The sequence below is a fragment of the Cannabis sativa genome, chromosome X, assembly GCF_029168945.1.
Source record: "Cannabis sativa cultivar Pink pepper isolate KNU-18-1 chromosome X, ASM2916894v1, whole genome shotgun sequence".
Lineage (NCBI taxonomy): Eukaryota > Viridiplantae > Streptophyta > Magnoliopsida > Rosales > Cannabaceae > Cannabis > Cannabis sativa.
In genome coordinates, this window is record NC_083610.1 from 11,536,084 (window position 1) to 11,550,381 (window position 14,298).

The window sequence follows — 14,298 nt, forward strand, 5'->3', positions numbered from 1 at the left end:
TGCCCCAATCGCCAAGCCAAGTATATTATTACACTTTCCTACTTTTCTTTGATACAGCAGCCTTTTTTATTTTGGGTATTATAAATAAAAACTAAAATTAGACCAAATGGTCACTACATACAATATCAACATATCAGCTGCGATAGAAGTAGCCTCAATAAATCCAATAACGTTCATCTCCAAGGGCCACTTAGTAATATTGTGAATTGAACTTAGGAAGAGTTTTATAAAAATTACAACCTAAAAATAAATTAGATACTCTTTTACAAGCAGTGATATATGATTTGAAAATAAATCTCCCATCTAAGAGACACATCGTTGATAGCATATATCACTATTTCCAAGTCACTTTCATCACTTACAAAAGAGTGCACTTTATAATAATTCTTCTTCAAAGCCAATTCACACGGCTGCCTCTCAAATTAATTAACAGTCTCAATCATAATCTTGTCTCGATCAACCACATCACAATTAATCTTTATCCAATATATTGGTGGAGGATACAAGCCATCAATTGAGTTAAGAATTGGTTGGTGTAACAAGAAGGGAACATACTCTGCAAAACAAAAATACACTGAAAAAATATGGTGTGAAAAATTATTAAGTACATTGCTAGTTTCTCATTTTTAGTCCTCCATATTATGTCAACTACATTAATCGATGCATATATAAAATAATTTCATTAGTATCTACCCCTCTCGACTTGAGAGCCTATAAGAATTTAACCAATCCCAACATCTAATGTAATTTTCACTTATTGGAATGAGACCCGATAGAAAGAATCTCCACAAATGATTGCTCCATAATTTCATCCTCATATATATTCAATTAGTATCATCACTATGCATTCTAGAGGCAAGAAAACATGATGGTTTTTAATAAATATGAGGTAGATTTTATTAAATTAGAGCTGCATACCTTTTTTCTATTTAGAGAATATACTAAACTTAACTATAAGTAATGATTGAAAACAATCATCACCTAACAATTTATCAAATATATAAAGGGCACAAAAAAATATCCTTCTATAGTAAGGCATGGTACGATGGTCTAATTAGAAATATCAAATGTATATATTGATCTCTTTTTTTATGAGTATGTTAATTGTAATTGTGATGACTCGAGATAGCTAGTGGCAAATATATAATACAGTAGAACATTTATCCAAGAATACACTTGGGACTAAGAAAATTATATTCTAATTGAGAGGTTATAATTATATAGAGGTACACTAGGAAAAAAAATTAAAACACCAATAAATATCAATGTAACAATAATAACATTAAACAATCCTTAATACTATATAATAATAAAATTATTTTTGAGTAAATATAATATTTATATATGTATTACAATTTAGAATAAAATTATTAATTCTACGTAAATAATTTTAAAAAATATATGTATATTTTTTATTAATATGTAATTATTCTTATATAGAGGTATACTTTGTTAATACGGGACTTAAAAAATGTATAACTAATTACAATTTAGAGGTTATTCTTATTTATAATTGGCCCAAATTGGGACTTGATTTTTTTATAACAAATTAGAGGTTATTCTTGAATAGAGTATTCTTAGATAGAGGTTCTACTGTATTCATAATTTAGATGGTCAAAGGTTATATTTTGATCTTTGTAGGAAGATAACTCTTATAAATAATTATTTAGTTTATATTACAAAATACATATTTAAAAATAATGGAAGAACTCCTATATTTATAAAGAAAATATTAGTAGCAAAATCAGGATTACTCATCAGTGTAATGAACAATAATATCCTCACAGTTATGTAGTCACCAAATAGATAGATTTAATTATAAGTCAATAAAACACCCAAATAATATCTAGCATTCATCATTCCTTCTTTCTAACTAGTACATCACTAATTGAAGTCATCCAAACTATCTGTTTAAGTTTAATTACAAAATCAATTTTTAAGAAAAAGTTTCATAATTAGAATAAGACTAAACTAATAACGACATTCTTTTTTAACGGTATTGTTATCCAGAATTTCACAGGGAGGATGTGGCACTCGGCAAGATGACACATGGCAAGGAAATTGGCCCTATTCGGAACGTGAGATTAGTTTAACCTGGTCGGACAATATGATACAGAATGGCCAACTAGAGGCATTCGCTGAAGATATATATGTCTAGATACATTCTTTAAATTGTTTCCACAATACTAGGACAATTAATATCTCTATTTATATAGAATCTAATTGAATATAACAAAATGAGAGAATCTTGACATATAAATAGTGAGGTCAATTCACTATTTGGGGGGACTTTTGACGCACTAACACTAGATAATACTCTGAAATATAGGTGACCTTTTGTAGAGATATTAGGAAACTCACCTGGTTGGACCTTGTGATCTTGATAAACTTTTGTGAAAGCAATAAAACAAAAGGGGAGTAGACTATTATCGCTATAAGGGGCCAAATCTCTATAAATTTTGTGCGTCGTTTATAAGCTTTAATCATTATTTTATTATTTTATTATTATATAGTCGCTTTAATAGAATTAGTATCGTTGGCTAGAAGAGAGGTCAATATTTTGGTACTTTTATTGAGAGCTCGGAATATTATCGTATTCTCATCAACCTTTGATTTTCAACCTGCACTAAAATCGGAAAATCATGTTTTTCATAAGAAGATCCTTGTCAACCGAACCGCATGATCTAATGGCGACAGACTGCTGTTGGGTTTTGTGCCCTAAATAAAACCCATTACAATCTAATTAGTTATCAATTTAGAAGTTTGAAGTGATTTATGATTACATGTATGTTACATGTTTATGGTTTAATATATATATTTGATATATGCACAAAATCAGTTAAAGCCAGAACATATAGTTATTCACAATTACAGTATTGTCAATACAGTGGAATGTGATTGTGATTATATGATTCAAAAGATTTGGTCCCTGTTCATCAGTGTTTTGGATTTACACTGATGTGATAATCAGCGATGAAGTATACTTATACTTGGAGTAAGTGTTATGTTCTTTCCAGGACATTGGCAAAGTATACTAGTTTCGAATGTATGGAGTATGCATTGGACTGGACCGATATTGAACTTGGTCAAAGATATTGTAAACTTACCGTTGTATCTTTCCAAGTCAATGTCAGAAGTTGATCTTAGATTAAGAGAATCTAAATCCTGATATGATTAGGCTCAATCTCAGGAGTGCTATTCATGTTCTTTGATTTATTAGTTAAGCCTACTTTTGGGTCAGGGTGATACGTATATTTTGGGAACATGATAGCATAACTGAGTGGGAGTGCTGAACATAAATATGGAAATCTGACCTTCTGGTGTATAGAAGTAAAGTGATGATTCCCTTCGAGCTTAGTTAAATAGAAGTAAATGGATGAGCTCTTGTTTCAGTGACTGTATATTAGATCACTAAAACATCATTTACAGGTAACTAAGTGTTCAAAGGGGCAAAATACATTGAGGGGTGTAAACGGTAAATTGGTCCCATCTCGATGTAAATCATCTATATAGAGGATCTCTAAATCACATTAAGATTATAACAATGGTTAAATGAGATAGCATATTGATATCGTGAAACATATGATATGCTCTATATAAGTCTGAGAGTGCAATTCCAAGTTCTAAGAGTGGATTCAACAAGGAATTAATAAGTTAGGGATTTACTTGGTAAATCGGTTCAACTTATTGGAAGCTCAGCATATAGATCCATGGTCCCCATTCTAGTTGAGACTATACTGTTTGTAAGAATCTATAATTGATTTATGATTAATCAATTATAATTCTAAAAGTTAGACTATGTCTAATTTGTGAATTCTCACAGTTTAAGGATGAAATTGTGAATAAAAGGGTTTCTAGGTTTAATTATTAATTAAGAGACTTTGCATGTCTAATTAATAATTATTTTAAATGACAATATTATTTAATAATCTATTTTAGTTATTAAATAATTAGTTTTGGCATTTAAATAATTAGAATTGGAAAAATGACATTTTTGGAGAAATAGAAATAAAATTGAGGAAACTGCAAAATCCATGTGAGGCCCATAAACACACCATGGTCGGCCACATGTTTTCATGTTTCCCAATTATTATTTTCAATTTAAATTGTCATGTAATTGCTAATCAAAACCTAGCAAAAATAGGAAAGTGGTGGATCGCACTAAATAAGGCAGTTATTCAATTACACAAGAGGAAATTGTTTATTTGGAAAGTTGTGCTCTTCCCTTTTCCTATTTATAGTCGCCCTTCTCTTCTCTTGATGCATGGTCTTTGTGTGCAATCACTATACACGAAATCAAGAGAGAAAACAAGAGAGAATTTCGAAAATCCTAAGTGAGAGAGAAGTGCCCACACACATCACTCAGTGCCTCAATCATAGTTTGGAAGACTGTGAAGGATCACATCCAACTGAAGAACTTTCGGGCTCAGATCTTGATTATACTCTGCTACAGACAGGAATCAAGGGTTAGAGATCTGAGTGGAAGGAGACACTTAATTCCGCTGCCATCACTGTAAGTTATTCTTAACTTTTATGTGTTTAGTTCATCGTTTTAGAAGTTCAATTTTAGGTTGTTAAATCAACATACTTGTGAGTAGATCTAAGTTCTTGGTAAAATATAATTCCAACAACTGCAACGTCCAGGCACCTATTAACTCAAGGTTAGATAATCCCAACCCTCGGCTGCCTCCTCAAGGCAACCAACCTGTAGCCCCTGCAAATACTAACCCCTGAATTACTAGGACAATAACCCATTTCACTGGAGTCATGCTCAATGTTCAGGAGAAAGAGACTACCAGTTGGACATATCTTGGAGAGACTAGACCTGGCATTGGTCAGCCCTCTAAAGGAGAGCCCCGAGTCGATTTGGGGGATAACTCTATTTTGGAGAACCTGAGGGATATGCAAGGACAAGTCCTAATGCAAACCAACACACTTCACCATAACTTGGAGGAAACTCGTGTCATTGTGAACTTTGCATTCAAACAGCAACGACGTGAATTCCAAGAGTGGATGGACTATCAGACTCAATCTATGCGAGCCAATAAGAAAAAATAAACAGTCGTTCTAGGGAGGCTACCGACTCCTTTACTCAGAAGATTTGGGGCAAAGGCATGAGGATTAGCTTCCTCCTGAGATCTCTAAATCAGAAATAATTTTAATTTCTACCTGATTATTAAAAGTATACAATTGTGATGAGAAATATATGTATTTATAGGGAGTAGACTTAACTATATAATCCTAGTTGGACTGAGCATAGCTTAACAAAGGCTTTAGTTAATTAAAAAATCTTCACACTTCTGCTACACCTACATTTTGCACACATAGATGCTAAGTCCATTAATTATTAATCACCAACAATATGGTCTAATACAGCAAAGAACTATCCAATCAGCTCAAATTTTAATAAAACCAATAAAAATTAATGTAAGCTTAAATAAAATCTAACAGAATCACCACCACAGGCGTATTCGACAAAAGACGACGATCCCCACCTAGATCTCCAATGTGAATCCCAACCCCCACGAACCATTGACACCCATCTGATGAGACCATCTGAATTGGACCACCCCATAGGAAGTGAGAACGCCTACCCGAAAGGACAAAAATCTACCACGACGACTAGACGAAAAGGAGCAGACCCGAAGAAGCCCCTTGACCCAGATCGGGACCCTTTCTACAAACCTAATCCCACATAAGATCTAGCTGAAGCCGATCCCGAACACCAAGAAGAACCCCCCAAAATTGAAAACAAACGACATCAATCCTCTATTTGAAACCTTCTTCAAGAGCGCTAACGATAGCCCCCCAACCATGACCACAACCTAATCCACAATAGGGCCAGTGAGCCACTATTACAAAAGGAAGAATTCGTGACGGTCCCAAAAACGATTTTTTTAGGGACAATCGCTAAAAAAATTAAGCAACCGTTTAAAACCGTCGGGAAAAATTGGTATTCTTGACGGTTTATAATAGTGCCTAAAAAAGTAGACGACGTTTTTCATTAAAAACGTAAAAAAGGGGAGGATTATACCCGACGGTTTTAAGCAACGGTTTTACAGCATCGCCTATACTATACCCGACGGTTTTAAACCAACGGGTATAAGAGCCCATTAAAAAATCGTCTCCTACTTCTCGCCACATTTCCCACGTGCCCACCTACTTTCTTTCTATTTTCTACATGCCCACCTATTTCTTCTCCATTTTCCACACCCTAAAACAAAAGTCTTAACTCTCCAAAACTCCACCCACTCCTCCGCAGCATTGCCCTCCTCTCTCGCCGTCTTCCTCCCTCTCTTGATCTCCCTTTCTTCTCGTCTCTCTCGTTCATCGATCTCTACCCACCTCTCCTCTCGTCGGTCTCCCTCTCCTCTCCATTGCATACGTCAGACCACCACCACCTCCCGTCGGTGTCCCTCTCACCTCCGTCTCATACGTCGTACAACCACTACCTCCCATCCGTATCACTCTCTCTCTCTTTCTCTCTCTCCGAGCCCGGTATAATTAAATACATTTATTTATTTATATACTTTTTTTTATTATATATATATTGTTATTGTATAAATTTAATGTGTTTTAAAGTTAGTTGTTATTGTAATAAAATTAGTTAGTTATTTTTATTTTAATTTAGGTAAAATTATAAAACTAATGTAGGAAAAAATAGGGGGAAATACAGATTTTTCTGCCATTGTATTTTTTTCTTTTTTTTTTTAACATTCCCAACGGTACAGGGTATAGGTGACGGTTTTAAACCGTGTCCTATACTATAGACGATGGTTTAAAACTGTCGCCTATAGTATATGGCACGGTTTAAAACCGTCGCATATACCCTATTATTAGCGACGATTTTAAACTTTCGGGAAGTCCACAATAGCGACGGTTTTTAACTGTCGTTTATTTTGCGACGGTTATAAAAACCGACGAGAATACTTTAACGACTGTTTAAAAACGTTAGAAGATACCATTTTTGTAGTAGTGAGCTATGGCTAGAGTGGAGAAAGAGAAACACTGATGGCGGCAAGCTACAGAACTTGAAAGAAACTCTTAAGATTGTTATGTTATTAGGTCAATAATTTTTTAAAGTTAAAATACAATTTTCGTTAATTTTTTAAAAATTATTTTGTAGTGAACTTGCAATATTTTAAACACATGTTTATTAACATCTTTTTGGATTAGTCGATAAACACAAATTATTATGCCTCCGATTTACATACGATGTGCTCTGCGGTTTCTCACCCACTTGTATAGCAAAGTAATGCTAAGTTAATTGATTAATTAATTGTTCAGCTAAGATTTATTTATACCATATTCTTTCTTTCTTCTTTTTTTAGACGAAAATTATCCAATCCTTTTAGTTTGTACACTTAATTATTGCTACCAACCTGTCAGAGATAAAATAAGCATGTCGCACAAAAAAAAAAGAAGAAGACCCTTCCTCAGTCCTCAACGTTCCAATGTCAAATAATTTATTAAATATTGGTCGAATTTAATAGGAAGTACTTAGTTGACTTTCCCTCTTTATTTTTTTAATATTATTTTGCTGTATAAGATTATAGGCTAATTAGAATTTGTTTTTTTCGAATTTTGACATGTACCAAAAATTATGTCTTTTAAATTTTTTTTGCCGTTAAAATTTTCCTCTGAACTATTAAGATTGTTTTGTCTAATATTAATAAAAAAATTCTAACATGGATGAAAGTTCAGGGAGCAGGATTTAATACATATCAAAATTTGAGGGGCATAATTTGGTAGATATCGAAAGCATAGTTTAGTACATAAACAATTACTGAAACAGTAAAATTGAATGAAATTAGACAAAAGTCCTTAAATCTAACAATTTCAATAGTTTAAAGAGAATTTTTTAATGACTAAAAAAATTCAGAGGCATAATTTAGTTTGGGAGAAAAAAAAATTCTAATTAACCTATATTATATAATATAATTGTTTGAGCCAATCGTTAACAGCTTTCAAATAAATGTATTTATAATATTAATTCAGTAATAGCAGTTCCATTCATAGTTAGATTAGATGTGTAGTATATGAGTCTTTTCCTTTTTATTTTGGAGTGTGGTAGTGTTTGCCTTTTCAATATGAATTTATCAAAAAAAATAATAATAAATAAATAAAACAAAACAAAACAGAAAAAGAAAATGTCAATACGAATTTAGATCATCATGTGTCAAGTTTTTTTTATTTATTTTTTTATTTTTTATTTAAATATTTATATATTACAATATATATTTTGAAATTCAAACCTTAGACTTCCAATAAACGTACACCCTTTATCACTTGAGGTTCTCAAGTAGTTCTTTCTGTGTTAAGTTAGTACTCCAAAAGTGCGGTATCCCTTTTAAAAAATAATAAATAATAAATAGTGTGCTATGTATTATGCAATGCTTTGGCACATACCATAATTTATTGCGTAAATATTTATATTTAACTTTCGATTGTTAATAAATATTTAATTTTGATTTTAAAGTGTAATAATACTTAAGTTATATTTATAGAACATTCATAAGTACCTCTCCGTTAAGTGTCCAGCCATTATCCATGTGTCATTTTTTTATTAATTTATTTAAATTATTTTTGAAATAAAAAATAAAAATTTAATGATCTACACCAATAAAAAAACTCCCAAGTAGTCATTGACTTCACACATTAGGTACTTACACAAATTTTGAAAAATATAATATAGGTATTATTACCGTTAAAAATTAAACTTAAATATTTATGTCACAAATTACTCTCTACAGATGAATAACAAATTTCAATTATAATATTATAATTAGCTATTAATGATTGACTTCAGTACATATTTTTAATTATATGTATTGCCATTAATTATTTTATAAATATTTATTTTATCAGCAACTATATAAATTATATTTTAATTTTTGTATTAATTTAATTTACAGTTTAAAATACTATTAATTGGAGCAGTTGGGAGAAATGGAAGCATAATAATAGGAATGAGAATGAGAATTGAAATAGGAATGGAATGAAATAAAATTTGAAATGCATAAAAAATTAATATAAAAAATCATTAAATTTTTTCTCATATTACATTGGAATTATTTTTTCTTCCATTCAAAATAGAATAGTCACTCTACCAAAATGGTGGAAAGTGTATTCCATTAGAATGACATTAATACTTTAACATGCAACCAAACAAAAGAATCAATATGAAAATTGTTTTTTTTCTATTTCATTTTATTTTATTACCTCCAACCAAACACCACCTAATATTGTAGTAGATATAGTATTATTCTTTTATTAATGACCTTATTTTAATCTCAGGTAAATATAGTAGGAAAATCTGGATTCTCAAATGAGAACAATGAAATATAATTAATAAAAATTAATCTCACCATAAGTATTAATAAAAATTAGGGGCATTTTTATTTTTTACACTTCAAAATAATTTTTTTTTGTATTTTTACGAAATTCTACATAGAAATCCCTATTGCAACTAACACTGCAATCTAAATTGTAACAAAAAATCGTATAGAAACCCATATTGCAACTAGCGCTGCAACCACTTTAAAAACCCAAACCGAAAATTTAAAAAAAAAAAAAGAGTAAAAAAATAAGTATATGGGGCAATTCCCCTAAAAATTATTATTCTATTTTAAAATAGAAAGAATGACTATTCTAATACTAATAAAAAAAATTAATAATCTTTTATTAAATTTTTTATACGTTTTAAATTTAATTTCATTCTATTTTTATTTCTATTCTCATTTTCATTTCTATTCATATATTTTATTAGGGCCTTATTATTATTATTATTATTATTATTATTATTATTATTATTATTATTATTATTATTATTATTATTATTATTAGAATAATTTGCGGCATAAATACCTAAGTTTTACTCCGAGTAGCAAATAAGTCCCTAAGTCATATTTTTGGCGGTAAAAATACCTTCCGTCATTAGTGTGGAAGCTTGGTAAGTCATATAGTTTTCTGTCTTGTAATGTGTCAGATGGCATGCCATATCATTAAAAATAAATGACACATCATTCCCATCATTAACAATAAATCATTGTATATGTCAAATAGATGTATATGTGGCAATATTTAATTGGCCCATATTATTTAATTTCTAAAAAACTATTTTAAATAAAAATTCAATTAAAAATTATTTAAAATTAAAAGAAAAATACAAAATAATAATAATAAAATTTAAAACTTAAAATAAACATACTTTCTCTCTCTTCTATTTCGTCTTCTTCCTCATTCTTTTTTTTTTTTTTGATTGATGAAACGAGAGACCTTATTTGTTTGAAAAATGTGGTCTGGAGGTAGATAATCTTCATCCCACAACTATGAAGCCTGTCTTCTTCCTCATTTTCAAGCTCTCAATTGGGCAGCCATAAACAGTCGCATTAAAATACTTATTCAAAATTTCAGTACACAAAATTTTAAATCCCAAACTAAACAGACCACATTAAAATATTTATTCAAATACTTATAACTATTATATTAGTATTTTTGGGCAGCCATAAACAGACCAAAACTAATACAGTACACAAAATTTCAGATCCTAAACTAAAAATGATAGCTATTACTTAGATCCATATATTAAAAATTAAAAATCAATACACGAAGAGAAGAATAAGAAACACCGGTGGATTGACACGAAGATACGAGATGAAGAAGCGGTGGTGCTGGACTAAGACGAAGATCTAGGCTTCAACAAAAAATTAGGGCTTTGATCTTCTTAGCCTGTCGATGCCGATTCCGTCGAAGTCGGCACCGTCAATGTCGAACTTCTCGTCTCCAGCCGTCGGCGAACACCCACACCAAACTCTGATGCCCACCCTCAACATCAACAGCTGTAGAAAGAGGAAAATGGTGAGGAAGGGAGAAGAAGACAATGATAAGGTCAGTACCTATGTTGACTCACCGACATAGAGAAATGGCCATTAATGGTCTTCATACCCACTGGGTACAGATCGTCTCTTCCATTTTAGGGTTGAGACTTTGAGATATTTTGAGAGAGAAAGAGAGGTAGCAGGAGACGAAAATGGTGAAAGAGAAAGAGAGTGGTAATTAATTTTAGTTTTTTTTTTTACATGAATTTATTTTTTTTATTAGTGTTTTTTATTTTTGAAAATATTTTATTAGTTTTTTTAAGGTATATGATGTGGCAATATTTATTGTTACTGGTGGGAGTGATGTGGCATTTATTTTAATGACATGACATGCCATTTGGCATATTATATGGCAGAAAATGGAAAGGTACCTACGGAAGTTCCACAATAGTGACGGAAAGTATTTTTACCGCAAAAAATACGACTTAAGTACTTATCTGCTACTCTGAGTAAAACTTATGTGTTTATGCCGCAAATTACTCTTATTATTATTATTATTATTATTGAAATTGATCTCATATAATTTAGATGCTGAAATTTATTTTAATCTATATAATTTCAGTACAAATTTTAGTTAATCTACCCTAAATTTATATCATAGTGCCCCATGGCTCCTCTAGGAGAATACGTTAAAAGAAATAACACTGTATTTACCTAGTCATAGGAGAATAAAGTAAAAATAAAAGGTGATTTGTTATTTGAAACTAGAAGAAAAGTCTACCAAGAATTCTCTTTGGTATGATATAGGTGTTTATTAAGCTTTGAATTCAAACATACTAATCATCCAATTTTAATTTTTAATTAAGCTACTTGCAATATTATTATATTATTCAACATATAATGACTTAATTTACTACTCATTCCCTAGTGGTGGCGGTGGCCAATTAAACGAAATTTCAGTTTAAAAATAAAACTAAAAAGACAGTAATTATAATAGTACTTCGATTTGTTTTACCTTTTTAAATTAAAGGTTGTCTTAATTTCTCAACAAAATGGAGAAGCAAGAAAAGGATTTTAGGTCCATAAAAAAAGCTATTATTTTACAAATACATAAAATATTAATTTGTGACATAAATATTTAAGTTTAATTATCAGTTCCAATATAAATATTTAAGTTTAACTATCAGTTCCAAATAAATATTTAAGTTTAATTTTCAGGGGTAATAATACCTAAGTTATATTTTTAAAACTGCAAATAACTAACCGTTAAATGTTAAATCATTATCCATGTGTCATTTTCTTATTGATATATTTAAAGTAATTTTTTTTTTTGAGAACTAATAATAATTTAATGACTTTGACCAATTAAGAATTGTCACGTGATAATTTACTCAACACTTAAAGGTCAGGCACCTACAGAAGTTCCAAAATTATAGCTTAGGTATTATTATTGCAAAAAATTAAACATATGTATTTATTTACAACTGAGAGTTAAACTTAAGTGTTTGTACCGTAATTTACTCTACATAAAACATCAAAAAAATTATAGAAATACAGTTGTACAGAATTTTAAATATTTTTACGATTTTATTTATAGAAATTACGGTTTTTTTATGGTGTACTCTTGTTAATTTGTTATTAATTTTTTATTATCTATAAGTTATTTTTTGTTGTTATTTTGATGTTATTTTCCTATTACTTTAATGTAATTTTTCTGTTATTTTTATACAACACCGTAAAAATATACAAAAGAATCTTTAAACATAAGAATGTAAACATTTTGAATATTCTTTTTATCAATAAAGAAACAAATTTATTTCATTACTTGTTTAATGTGTTATTTGGTTCACATGTTTATTTCATGATCATTTGTTTGATTTATAAATTCATCCAAATTCTTATCACTTTGATATTCTTGATTATTGTGATGTCAACACAGTGGAAAGTAATCAAGATTATATGATTAAATAAATTTCTATGATTTATCAGTATACATGATTTAACTGATATGATAATCTACAATGTAGTTTACTTGCACCTTGGATAAGTGCAATGTCCTTTCCAGGGCATTGGTTAAAGTAATCTTCAATTGGATGTATGAAGTATGCATCGGAATGGGCCGATATTGAACTTGAATAAGATATAATAAATTTACCTTAATATCTATCTAATTTAATATCACCTAGTTGATCTTAGATCCATGATCTAAATCGGGATGGTTAGGTTCTAGTTGAGTTGTATTATTTATGTTCTTCAATTTGTTCGTTAATGTTGACCAATGAATCTTCTCGTGACATATATATTAAGGACATGGTTGTTTAATTTAGTGGGAGCACTAATAATAGATACAAAATCTATAGCTTCTATAAATGTATAAAGTGAAATGATGATTTCCTTCGAGCTTGGCTTAATAAAGATAAATAGTGGAGTACTCATTTCAGTAATTATATTAGTTTACTGAAATATCATTTATAGGAAGCTAAGTGTTTTAAGGATAAAATACATTGAAGGGTGGAACGATAATTTTGTCTCTACTCGATGTAGATCATCTATAGAGGATCATTGATTATTAGGATTATAACAATGGATAATTCATAGCGTATCTATATCGTGGAACATATAGAGTGATCTATATAATTAAGAGTGCGATTTTGAATCTATAGCAGCACAATGAGGAAATAATAAGTTAGAGAATTTACTTGGTAAATTCTAGAGCTACTTATTGGAAGCTTGATTATATAGACCCATATGGTCCCCACACTAGTTGAGACAATACTGCTTGTAAGACTCAATTAATTGGTAGAAACCGAACTACTACAAAGGTACTACAAAATGGGTTCTTCTGGCCGACTCTATTTAAAGGCGCTCATGAATTTGTCAAGGCATGTGATCGTTGTCAAAGAATTTGAAATATTTCAAGAAGGAGCGAGATGCCTTTGATAGGTATTTTGAAAGTCAGATTGTTTGATGTTTGGGGTATTGACTTTATGGGCCCTTTTCCACCATCATACAATAATTCTTATATTTTGCTAGTTGTGGACTATGCATCGAAGTGGGTGGAAGCAGCAGCAATACGCTCAAATGACAATAAAATAGTTTTGAATTTTCTACAGAAGCACATATTTAATTGGTTTGGAACTCCTAGAGCAATCATTAGCGTTGAAGGGAGTTATTTTTGCAACAAATAGTTTGAAGCATTACTTACAAGGTATGGAGTCCATCACAGAACAACACTACCCTACCATCCTCAAAGCAATGGCCAAGCTAAAGTTTTTAACCGAGAAATCAAGCTAATTTTGGAGAAAACAGTGTAGCGCTCTCAGAAAGATTGGGCAAAGAAGCTACATGATGCAGTGTGGGCCTCAAACACCTATTAGTATGTCTCCATATAGATTGGTATATGGGAAAGCCTGTCATCTCCTGATAATAAGAGCACAAGGCATTGTGGGCAATGAATACCTTGAACGTGGATTTGGCA

The 14,298-nt window shown here is 30.5% G+C and overlaps 1 long non-coding RNA gene across 1 annotated transcript; it reads right to left on the minus strand.

Annotated features, from left to right (window-relative positions):
* Positions 1–10,368: 10,368 nt before the first annotated feature.
* LOC133031912 (uncharacterized) lies at positions 10,369–11,296 on the minus strand. The gene is made up of 2 exons (XR_009684952.1): positions 10,913–11,296; positions 10,369–10,841 (listed from the first exon to the last, which is right to left on the minus strand). It is a non-coding gene; the product is annotated as an uncharacterized LOC133031912 (long non-coding RNA).
* Positions 11,297–14,298: the final 3,002 nt, after the last annotated feature.